We start from the raw sequence: 11,947 nt of genomic DNA, 5'->3' as shown, positions 1-11,947 counted from the left end.
TCCCATATCGTCAGCTTCTGCAGGACAGCCCATAAGGCCCATTCCCAGCTTCCAATGGTCCCTTTTCACCCATTTGCCACAAATGTTTATCAAGCTTTGCTTTTGCATCCTTTCCCATCCCCCGCCCCGCCCCTTTTCGGGGCCCTATGTGGTAGCTCCGCTTCCCTTGGACTGGAATGGAAAAGCAGCCCTTTCGGTCTTGGGCTTTCCGCTGGTTGTCACGATCTGCCGCTAGGGGCTGGCGGCTGACCCGGCATCAGCCCTCGCCTGTTCGCTTCCAACCCAATGCAGCTTCCTGGTCGAGTCGCTTCATGGCCGCGGCTTTTTTCTCTCTCCTCTGTGCACGTGGCCAGCCCTGGAGCGGGAAACGCAGAAGGGGCCCGCCGAGGAAGTGCTGTGGAGCAGAGGCGTCTGCGGAAAGAGATGGAGCCTGCATCGCCCGGAAACGAGCAGCCCCCCGCCCCGCAACAGTTTCTAATCAAGAACCAGAACCCCATGGGATAGAGACGGGGCGAGGGTGTCCCGGCCTGGTAACAGCCACACCATGTTAACCACCAAAAGATCCCCAAACGGTTGAACCCAATGCTAAAAAGTCACATGCCAACATGTCACCCTAAACGCCCATTCCTTTCGACAAACAAAACCAAGGCTTTGTGGGGCTATGGCAGGTAGAAGGAAGCAAAGCGTCGCGTCATCGACACGTCTTAACTGGAAAGAGTGCGCCACCTTAAGGACTACTGACTCAGGAAACTGGATGTCACAAGTAAGAAAAAGGGAAAGATGCTTTCCTGTATTCCCTCCAACCAAATACAATTCACCCAGTGGCACATTTGGCTGGGAACATGGGGGTAATCCACGCCCCCAACCCCAGACAGTTAGTCTCCCTCCATGAAGCACAGCCAGCTGGCAATCAAGCCTCCAGAGCACCTGTGGCAGTTGCCAAGAGACAAAGTGTAATACCCCAACTTGTTCACCTACAAAGCTGGGTCAGGATGTGGAACTTTAATGTTGCTTTTAACAGACCAAGTCCTGCCTTGAACTATCTTTTCCAGTTATGGTGAGCATTTTAACAATACTTTGAAAAGACAGGACTAGATGTATTAAAAGCGAAGGGATGGGGCCATGTTCCTGGGCTCCAAGGTCAGTGCCCTGGACTATGTTTTCAAGTTATGGTGAGCATTTCAACAACATACCCATGAGCCGCTGCTAAATATGCAAATTAATAATTTGTTGTGGAACCCCAGAAGTGCACTTAGCACCAAGAGAGGCGGGCACGGGTGCATTAGCCTGGGAAAGAGCAAACTTCTGAGACGCTCCAGAGGCTGATAAAGGAACTCCTCCGTGTGGTCCTATGCCTCTCTACCGGGTTCTTACCGCGTATAGTTTACGGGAGGGAGGAACCACTCCTCGCTCCAGCTCATGCGCTTCGTTGTTGCCCAAACAGCAAGAAATCTCCACACACAGAAAAGCCGCACGCGGGACCCTTTCCCACCGACATCTCGTTTTCGACGTGAAGGGAACATGTTCGTGAGAAAGGCGTTTAATGCCGGAAGCCCAGGAGCACGTTTGGCATCTCCGCGGTCTCTTTTTCTCCACGTTTGTGACTCACATTTAAAAGCATCCCCCTTAAGACAGCGTCATGGTTACTATCCTATGTTAACGGGATATTGGCGCAACTAATCCTTGCCAGACCTAATCTGCCACCGTAGCGCCCACACGACGGCAAAGAGAAAAAGAGCCCCGGGGCTCAAAGGTGGAGAGGAGATCTGCCCACGCTCCACAGCAGATTCCCAGGACGCCGCGGCTTGGAGCCCCCGACCGACCACCTCTGCCGCTCTCTGCTGACTTCCCCTCTCCCCCCCCCCGCCCCCCGCCCCACATTTCTTAGGGCAAGGGTCTCTTGCTGGCCCGCACACGCCGCCACGACCCGCATACGGTCCTATGCCTACACAGCGAAAGTGGAAGCAGTCCGAAGGCGGTGCCCCTGCGGGCTCAGACTTTACCTGCTTTTGCAAATCTTCTCTCAGACCCCCGGGGCAGAAGCCGCCAGGGCCAGTGAGCGCGCCGACCGGGCAGAGGACACGAGATGCGACCTACACGGGCAGGCCACAGACCGGGCTGGAGTTCACGAGCTACTGGAAACGCAGCGGAGGCGCTAACCAAAGGCAGAGGCGCCCCTTTCCCACCCCCACGGCGGAAGGCGGCTGCCGGCCTGGCGAGGAAGACTAACCCTGCGCAGGAGACCGGGGATGGGGAGAGATAGGAGAGAGGCTCTCGAGGCGGGTGGGCCTGGACCCTTCACGGGCTCCCCGATTCCTTATCGTCTCCCTCCATGAACATGCAAAGCGACCACGTACAAAGCTCTTGGGTGGCCGATCTCCCTTGGTGTCCACGTGGAGGTTATTCCCAGTGCTGGTGCATCGCAAGCGCTCTTGCAGGTGAGAGGCGACGACCGCCCTTAGAAGGGGAGGTTCTGGCTTCCCAGCCCCACGACACCCAGGAACTCCCAAAGACAAGGAAAGGGATTTACTCGCTGCACATGGCTCAGAAAGACTTGAACCCTCCTCTGCACAACCTCCCCGCAAAAGAATTACAAGTAGGAGGGGGAGCCTTTGCCGTGATTCTTTCCTTGTTCAACAGCGCAGCCTAGTGGCTGTTGGCATCGCCATGGGACTTGTTCTCGCAAACCTTTTGTTACTCACATCGCTACTTTTTCAGGTAGATCTTTATTCCTGAGGTTGGAAGGTGCTAAGCACTTCTGGGAGACTACCTGGGTATTATATTATATATGTGTCCTTGAGTTCCATGACAGAAGAAAAGTGAGGTATTGATAAAACAAATAGTTCACAGATACAGAAATGTCACTTGACAGATATAGCTAGGGTCTTTTTAACCCAACAGCACATCACACATTTGCACTGAGTGTATAAAATATAATAAGAAAGGGTAATGGCAACATGGAAGAGTGAGACAGGTGATAAATCACACTGAAAGATAACTCTGAAAGATAACTCTGATAACTGAAAGATAACTCTGAAAGATAACAAAAAAGATGCCAGCTACTGATCCCCTGAAGATGCCAGCCACAGATGCAGGCAAAACGTCAGGAGAAAAATGCTACTAGAACATGGCCATACAGCCCGGAAACTACACAGCACCCCAGTGATGCTGACCGAGAAAGCCTTCAACAAAGATAACATTTGTCAAACTGGTTAATAGACTTCAGGCATTTTTTTCCTTTCCATTCTTTCTCATTTCTGGCCATACATGAGATTGTTCCTGGGGAACGTCTGGAAATCTGGCTGACTCTGTCGTTCTGTACATTAAGCAACTGCTGATGTAAACAGTTCAATGGATTTTGTGTACTAGGCGTGCATGCTAAAAGCACACATGATTTGCCTCAAAAACCAGTGGGGGTTAAAAAATACTGTCACGTTACTCTGCAGTGATTACTCGGCAATAAAAAAATGTCCTGCTCTGGATAGCTCTAAGTTAGCATGATCTCATCAGATTTCAGAAACTAATCAGGGTAATTCCTGCCAGCTATTTGGATGGGAGACCTCCAAGGAATACCAGAGTTGTGATGCAGAGACACCCAGTAGCAAAACACCTCTGAATGTCTCTTGCCTTGAAAACTCTACCTGGGGTTGCCACAAGTCAGCTGTGACTTGATGGCACGTTTAAAAAAAAACTACCATAATTCAGTTGCATTTTAAAATAATGACTTAAAATAAAAATTTGACTGATTGGTTCCCATTTTCACTAACGAAACCCTCCCTACCAGCTAAAAGCCTTTCCGCTGAATTTTAAATTATGGCTTTATTTGAGGTAAGGAAAGGAGCACGAAATGGAGAATTAATGGTTTCATCAACTGAAAGGTTTAAGGGTGAAAAGATAAGGAATGTGGTCCATCATACTCAGCTGAAGGGGCAGGAAGAACTTTATTGTGTGAATGAGACTGGACACATCTGCTTGAAAGCGGTAGTTGAAGTTCATGCACCTGAAGGAGACAACTGGAGGGGAGAGGGAGGAATGAAAGAAACAACAGGAGGAAGGTAGGACAGCTACAAAGACACAAACACACACACACACACACACACACATATACAGTATATATGACAAGCAAAAGTTATAGGAGAAGGGATGGCTGGAAAGACTGACAAACTAGAAGAAGGCAGAGAAGCCCAATCACTGCCTTAGTCTTTAATCATTCTCAACCTATAATGCATCTTTTGCACAACAATTGTGCAAAATTGTACAGATCTACCTGTACAGATCTGGTGATGTGGGGGTGGGGAGAGGTGGCTGTCCCAGCAACTGGAACAGGAAAACAGGGTGTTTACGTGAACACAACTGGGAAGATGCAGACCTTCCTATTCACATGGATTCCATCCAGGCTTTGCTACGTTTTTTCCCCTAAGTATGGCAACAAAGCAGGTTTTGGAAAGATTACAGGAAAGATGGAGGAGCCCTGGGAGGTGCACAAAAGCACTCTGATGTTGTGGAGAGAAATCTCTGTTTTTCAACAGTATCCAAGTCAGGTCAAACAACCCATGTCTAAGTGACCCTGGAAATGCTAATTTCAGATCAATTCAGGATGGCTGAGGAAAGACCAGAAGAGCTTTGTCCAGAGAATACATGCCGTAAGATTTCCAGACACCTTGGAAATCAGTCAGCTGCTCATAGGAACATACCACAAATTCAGCTGTCTGGTACTGCTCTAATGCACTTTGCAGAACCCTCATTTTCCATAGTAATAAATTATTAAATACCTTTAACTACTAAATCCCTAATAAGATTTTTGTTCTCTTTCCTTCTATCAATGTAAATAACACATTTAAGCTCACTAAGCAGCCAGTCTATGAACGTCAATTTTATTTTTCTCCTGACATACATTTGCGTAAGTACTACACAAAAATATGAGATGATAAATCTCACATCTCTTGCTTTAAAACATGCAACTCCAGATTGTAAGAGTTCTTCTAGTTTATGCCCTACATCGGCTTCCTCTTTTTCAAATAATCAAATTCTGTTGTTTATTATTCACCAAGGGCAGCAGTCTAACAGATGTTTCAAGATTTACCTCCATGGGTTAGGTAAAGGTGATCCCCCTGTACAAGCACTGGGTCATTACTGACACAGGGGGTAATATCACATTGTGATATTTACTTGACAGACTATGTTTACAGGGTGGTTTGCCATTGCCTGCCCCAACTGTTTACCCCCAGCAAGCAGGCGATTCATCTAACCGGCCCCAGAACGATGTACGGATGGATCGACCTTGGACTGGCTAGCTTCTGACATTTGACTGGATCAAACTCAGGGTGTGAGCAGAGCGTGGGATGCCCTATTGAAGCTTATCACTCTGTGCCATGGAGCTTTTTACTGCCATTTTGAAAAGCAGAGCCTTTTCATTGCTTTCTCCCATCTTTCTACAGTAATGGAATTCCATCACAGATTAGGCTTACTTAGCTCCCATCTCTCCCTCCCTCCCTCCCTCCCTTCCTTTCATAGCCAGCCTTTCTCAAGACTCAAGGCAGATTACAGAGAACAGAAAGAGGAAAAAATGTAATGGTATAATACAGGACATTCATTGAACAATACTCTAGGATTGTATATAGGGTATTATTGGTTGTGTATTTTGAAATTATTGTGAGTGACTTTGGATGCCTTCTAGAGTGAAACTGATGACGTATATGTTTTTTAAAACATTCAATAAATTTAATTTTGGTGTTGGAAATTATCTATTGGGAAACAGTGTTCTAATTCTTTAGAATATCTAGTGTCCACGTGCGTGTCATGCATTAGTACTCCCACTTCCTTCTTATCAATATTTTAAGATTAAGTTAATACTAGAAATCTCATTGTTATTATGACAAAAAAAACACCAGTTACCTCTTTTTTGCCTCAACCTTCAACCACTAGATCAGTAGTCTTCACAGAACTCCTGGAGTTCTCCAACTCCTGGAGATTTTGAAGGAAGAGCCTGAGGAAGTCAGGGTTTTGGAGAAACTTCAATGGGGTATAATGCCACAAACTCCACACACCAAAGCTGCTGCCCCCCCCCCCGTCCCGCCCCCCCCCCCCCGGAGAACTTGTCTCTGTTCCTGGGAGATCAGTTGTAATTCCAGGAGATCTCCAGCCAGCACTTGAATGTTGACAATCTCAGGTATCCGTGGCATAGTGCCAAGGGGGCGGGGGGGCATACAGCCAGGGGCAGGAAACAGAGAGGTATACCATAATGAGGAGCAAGCCACAAGTTGGAGTCACAGACAAACCCTCTCCACCCCTGAGAGTATGCACGCAAAGACTGCTGGGCAGCATAGTCTTCTTTTGCTTTGTTCAGTGATGGTTCCAAAAGGCAACTCAACAACAGCTCACAGTTCGGCAGAGGGACTTCACAGTCCACCACAGGATCCTAGCCCAGGGGTTGAAGACCACTGGACTGGACACTTTACCAGACAAATAAACTTGGGGTTATTTCAGTGCAACTGGTTGTATATTGGGTTCTATTTGTGGTTAAAAATGGGATTTTTTCCAGTCATTCAGTTATCGTCTAACAAAATTTATTTAACTTCCCTAAGAACTATTCTGTTCTGTTTACAGTGTGCCTACGTGAATCTTGAGTACATTGTGAACTGTTCAAAAAGCATTCCTGAAATGCACAAACATTTACCAACACACTGTAGTCTGCTTGGATCTTGGATAAGAGTTTGCAGTCCTAAACCACACATGTGGAAATGTTGCATCAAAATCTGAGTCTCATTTTCAAATAAACATATTGAAAGTTGGTTTTGCTACCTATGAAAGTACTTGAAGGGAGCAAACACGACTCCAACATTTTCCTTACTATTCAGAAAACAGTGTCTAGAACATTTATTTAAATTATTAATCTAAATTTCAGTTTTACGTATTTCATATTCTTAATTTATGCATCTCATATGCTTAATCACAAAAAAACTGGTCTGAAACTGAATTAGCCCAAGGTCCAACTGTATTAGCCCAAGGTCACCCAGCAGGAATGTAAGAGTGCAGAAACACATCTGGTTCACCAGATAAGCACCCGCCACTCAGGTGGAGGACTGGGAAATCAAACCTGGTTTCTAGATTAGAAAGAGAGCTGGGGTAGAGCAGCAGAAAGAGAAAGCTTGGGTAACAGAGCAGAAAGAAAGAGACAGAAAGAGCTAAAATAGTGTGTCAGAAAGAGAGAGAAGAGTAAAAGGAGATGAAAAATGAGTGAGCAGCAGAGAAGCAAGAGAAAAAGGGAGGAAGCAAAGGTGAGGGTAATGCTCCCTCCTGGCAAGTTTCTTGCAGGTCCCCACTTGTTTGTTGTAGTTGTGGTGAAGTGATTACAAGAGGTGGACTCTAATCTGGAGAACCAGGTTTGATTCCCCACTCCTACACATGAAGTCTGCTGGGTGACCTTGGACCAGTCACACCCTCTCAGCCTCACCTATCTCACAAGATGTTTGTTGTGGAGAGAGGAAAGGAGTTTGTAAGCCACTTACCATTGAGAAAAGTGGGGTATAAATCCAAACTCTGTTCTTTTTTACTGTGATTTGACTTCTGTGGCACCAACACTAATGTACCGGTAGTAACCCAGAGGGATATATACCTTATTACACACCTCACTTTTACTACGGTAACTATGTTTTTTATTGTCTCCTCTGTAGTGACTATTTTGCAGAACAGAAGAGAAAAAAAGGAGCAATGTCTTTTGGTGCCCTACCTTTTTAGAATATTTTAACAACTTTCCAAAATAGCCAAAGCAAACAAGAATGGCATGTGCATTGGAGCCTTTTCAGACACCTTCATTCCATCCTTAGAATGGAAACGTGTCAACTGTCCTCTGCCTTTACCTAAAATGATGGTTGTTAAATAATTAAATAAAAAACTTCCTGTGTTAGCTTAATTTTTCAGCATTAACTAGATGAGATGTGTATACTGCAGGAACGGGTGGTAGATTTTGTTTTAAGTGAAACAATATTTCCCTTAGTGACAATTTATCACGTCATCTGGCTATTATATCTGATCTTTCCTTTGGTTGATGCTTTGAAAGCAATACACCAACAAACTCATAAATTAAAAGCCTGGGAAACAAAACACAGCAAAAACAATTCCATTAATAGAAAAAGGCCAGAGAGCTTTTTGGACCATGTCTGTGGCAGCACACTTTGTTTTCAGATCACTAAAGAATAACATTTATGAACTTTGAAAAGAGAAGCAACAAATTTAGCCTCTCATCCCTTATGCTGTTTAAAAAAGAGACACATTGTTTAGGAAAATAAGTTTAAAATGTATTATAGGACTCAGCAAAATCCTTTGCTATTCTTACAGTCACCAGAATCTAAAATGTGTGAAAATCTATATTGCCGAATGAGCACATCTGCCAGTTTCACAAAGTCCAGCTGGCCTAGTACTTTTGCCTTTAACTTCAGGTATCTGCTCTACCTGCTAGTATGGCATTGTTGAAATCCTTGAATTTGACAAATTAAAAGTCCAAAATGTTCACTGCTGAAACTCTCTGTTCTTCTGCAATAGTGTACTTAAAATATTTATATCCAACTTCTGTCAACAAGACCAGAGAAAGGTGAGGGAAAAGCCAGCCATCCCCCCATTGTGCCTTGACGGAGACTTCACTGAAACAGAATTTTGAGGAACTGCCTTGGCAACTATTTTTGTTTATTAAAAATATGAACTATAGTAAGCAGAGCGCACATAAAGCACTTTCTACACAGAGGAATTCTAAAAGCTTTGCTTCAGATTGACCTAGATTGTATTTTCTTGAAAACCAAGTACAGTGATTCCAGTGAGATGAGAGTCCAAACAATATTTTGCAGTTTGTCCCATACATGGCATTTTAAGCAGGAAAGATGAACATGATAAAAGTAGGCACGGCTCATGCGGCATTCAAGTTTTCCATTGAGCACGGATCAGTAAAATATTTTGGTCATGAATTTCCATTTAGAAATACACAGCCACAGATAATATGAGGTATAGTTCAGTCTTTCCATTATAAACTTGTTTCCAATGTTTTAATTGTTGGGGGAGGGGGAATCAAAGCTCAGTTCCATAGGGAACCACTGAATTCTGTTTTTCATTAAACAAAACTCTTGATCTCCCCAAAGCTATATAAGGACTACTGGAACACGAATTCTCCACACAGGCAGTGTTGGGCAGGGCAGAAGTATTTCTTATGGCTTCAGGAATAATTCCTTACTGATTGGTTTAAAAATTAATGTTTGTACTGGATTGCTTGATGGGTTGGATCCAGTGGCATATTTCCAGTAAGAGGTATTTGCTGAATCCTTCCTTCTACTACAGATATTGACCCCTCATGCTAATTTAGAGGGTTTCCTGTCTCTCAGATGCAGCATTTTGAGGAATACTTTGAGCTGCAGCAAGAAAGTCTTATTCTACTGAATAGATACATCTGGATCCAACCCAGCATATTTAAGTTTTATTGGCCATGACTGGGCATTTTAACATTGCTGGCTTCTACCTTTAACGTCCACGACTTCAATGAAAAAGCCAGCAGAAATGATATTTTAAATACTTCATTTCTCAGTCTAATCTGGTGTTCCCCACATAGTGGCTTGGTTCAGATGCAACAATGGTCTTGGTCAGGATTCTGCAACCTGCGGCTCTCCAGATTTTCATGGACTACAATTCTCATCAGCCCCTGCCAGCATTGCCAATTGGGCTGATGGAATTTGTAGCCCATTAACATCTGGAGAGCCGCAGGTTGCAGACCCCTGGTCTTGGTGAACAGGGCTGGCAGAATCTTCAGACTCCCTTGCATGATCCCTCCCTCTTAACTGTGTCCTTACAAGTTGCAAGTTAATTATTTTTTAACAAGCAGCAAAGCCCATTGTGGGGGAGATGCAGTGGGCCCCAGCAAAAGGTGGGGGAGCAGACATTTTCCCCTACAGTACACTTTACTGTGGCTGTAGTCCTCCCTCCCCCACTCCTAGTGTTAAGACTTGTGACCTACCTGGGCCTGTGGCTGGTGGGGGTGAGGGTGGAGAGGTTAGAAAGTTCTGGCTTAGTAGGTGGAAAGGAGTGGGTCGAAGTGAGGGAGGGTTGAAAGTGAAAGATGAGGATTGGGGTGAGGAAGGGTTGGAAGGTTTGGCTTGGGTGAGGGAGAATTGAAAGTTGAAACTTGAGGTGGGGGAGAGTTGGAAGGTTTGGCTTGGGATGGTGGGGCAGAAAGGTGAGGTGTGAAGGGGGTTGGAAGATGAGTATTGAAGGGTAGAAAGGGGAGACCTGGGGTGGAAGGGTGGAATGGGAAGTCTTGGGTGGGTAGAAGGTGTGGCTTGGGTATAGGGAGGGTTGTAAGGTATGGTTTGGGGTGGGGTAGAGTTGGAAGGTGAGCATTGGAGTGGGGGGAATGGAATGGTGAGGCTTGGGGGGGAGCTGGGAGGGTTGTCCATGCCTGTGGAGCTGCAGGCACTGAGGTGGTGCTGCTCTAGCAGCTGGGGCTGTTGAGGTAGGGAGGAGACAGGAGGGCTTCTACAGGCCCAGGCACTGCTGCGCCAAAGGTGAGAGTGGCCTGTTGGGGTGGGGGGAGGCAGGAGGGCTTCTGTGGCTTTACAGAGCAGCAGGACCAAAGTGCTGCTGCTCTACTGGCCGGGATGGGGTGCTGGGGCATGGTCCTGGGTCCAGCCAAGGCGGGGAAGGGGATGAATGTTGGCCACCAATGGCCACCACTTTATGAGTCCTGATCGCTGATTGGTTCAAGGTTCATCATCACAACATTCCATCTCATAGCCTTTTATTGGTTAGGATTGTGGCAAACCATAGTTTATATTCACATCCAAAACGGCAAGCTGTGGTTTGCACTTACCCAGAAAACCAGGATAGCAAATTGGGTTTGGCTTTCCTGGTATGTCAGGCAACTGCAAAACATAGTTAGCAAATTGAGGTTTGCCACAAACCAGGAAATAACTCATTAGCTAGTAGTGCATGACAGTAGTTTTTGAGTGAAAACAAATTCATGAAGGTACCAAACCATTGCCTGAACCAAGTGAGTGGCTTGTCACATCTACTGAGAAAGTGTATATAATTGCACATAAAGAAAACCCCATGAATTAGTTTTACTGGTAACAGTCAGCGGAATGACATTTCTGTTAGTGAAAAGGCATTCTCTTTTTCTTTTTGGCCAATTTCTCTCTTTCACGGAAGTCCCTCCACAGTCCCACTACCACAGTGTGAGGATCTATTAAATTCCCAGGAGCTGATGTGGGGTGTGTGTGTGTGATTAGGCTGGAGATGAAGGCAGGAAAGTCCTGATTTGTGAGTGGAGGCCTGCTTGCAGTACTTTCCATCTAACCCTTTCCCTAGGAATGGTCTTTTAAAAATTGGGAGGATTTAAACCCTGCCTACAATTTTAGTTTCAGCTCTGAGTCTGTAGAAAAACTGTTGGGGGTGAGGATGCCCCTATGTGCAGATTTAAGTATCCACAGGCAGGAGGCAAACATCAGAATTAGATATATAGATGTATAAAGAATTTCTTATATCTTCTGACTGCAAGTGTGTGTGTGTGTGTGTGTGTGTGTGTGTGTGTGTGTGTGTGTGTGTGTGTGTGTGAGAGAGAGAGAGAGAGAGAGAGAGAGAGAGAGAGAGAGAGAGCGTGGCATAAAGTACTGTCAAGTTGCAGCTGACTTATAGCAACCCTGTAGAGCAGGAGTGCCAAAGTCATTTGTTACGAGGGCCTGTGACATAAATGTCACTTGGTCAGGTTGGACTATTTATGCCATAAAATTTAATGCCAGGAACTGGAGATATCAACTTTGAAGAAGACACAGGCAAAGCCAACTAATGATATTATATTTTATTTTAAATGCAAACATGTTTTAAAAATACCACTCTTCCAGTGTTTTCTTTCATTTAACAATCTTTGATAATTGACACTTGCTCTGAACTATTGCACCAAAATCTGGGGTCA

The 11,947-nt window shown here is 45.3% G+C and overlaps 1 protein-coding gene across 3 annotated transcripts in view; it reads right to left on the bottom strand.

The window, feature by feature from the left end:
- Nucleotides 1-2,564, bottom strand: part of COL12A1 (collagen type XII alpha 1 chain) — a 151,074-nt gene extending 148,510 nt beyond the window's left edge. Inside the window, exon 1 of one of the 3 annotated variants that reach the window (XM_048495759.1) lies at nt 2,358-2,564. The gene's annotated coding sequence lies outside the window, so the exon portion shown is untranslated. Of the gene's footprint in view, nt 1-2,003; nt 2,130-2,357 lie in introns of those variants that run through there. The other 2 variants (XM_048495799.1, XM_048495767.1) reach the window with 2 other exon arrangements.
- Between the last annotated feature and the right edge of the window lie 9,383 nt (nt 2,565-11,947).

Source organism: Sphaerodactylus townsendi, linkage group LG01, assembly GCF_021028975.2.
Source record: "Sphaerodactylus townsendi isolate TG3544 linkage group LG01, MPM_Stown_v2.3, whole genome shotgun sequence".
Classification (NCBI taxonomy): Eukaryota; Metazoa; Chordata; class Lepidosauria; order Squamata; family Sphaerodactylidae; genus Sphaerodactylus; species Sphaerodactylus townsendi.
This window is presented reverse-complemented; position numbering and strand designations above follow the sequence as displayed.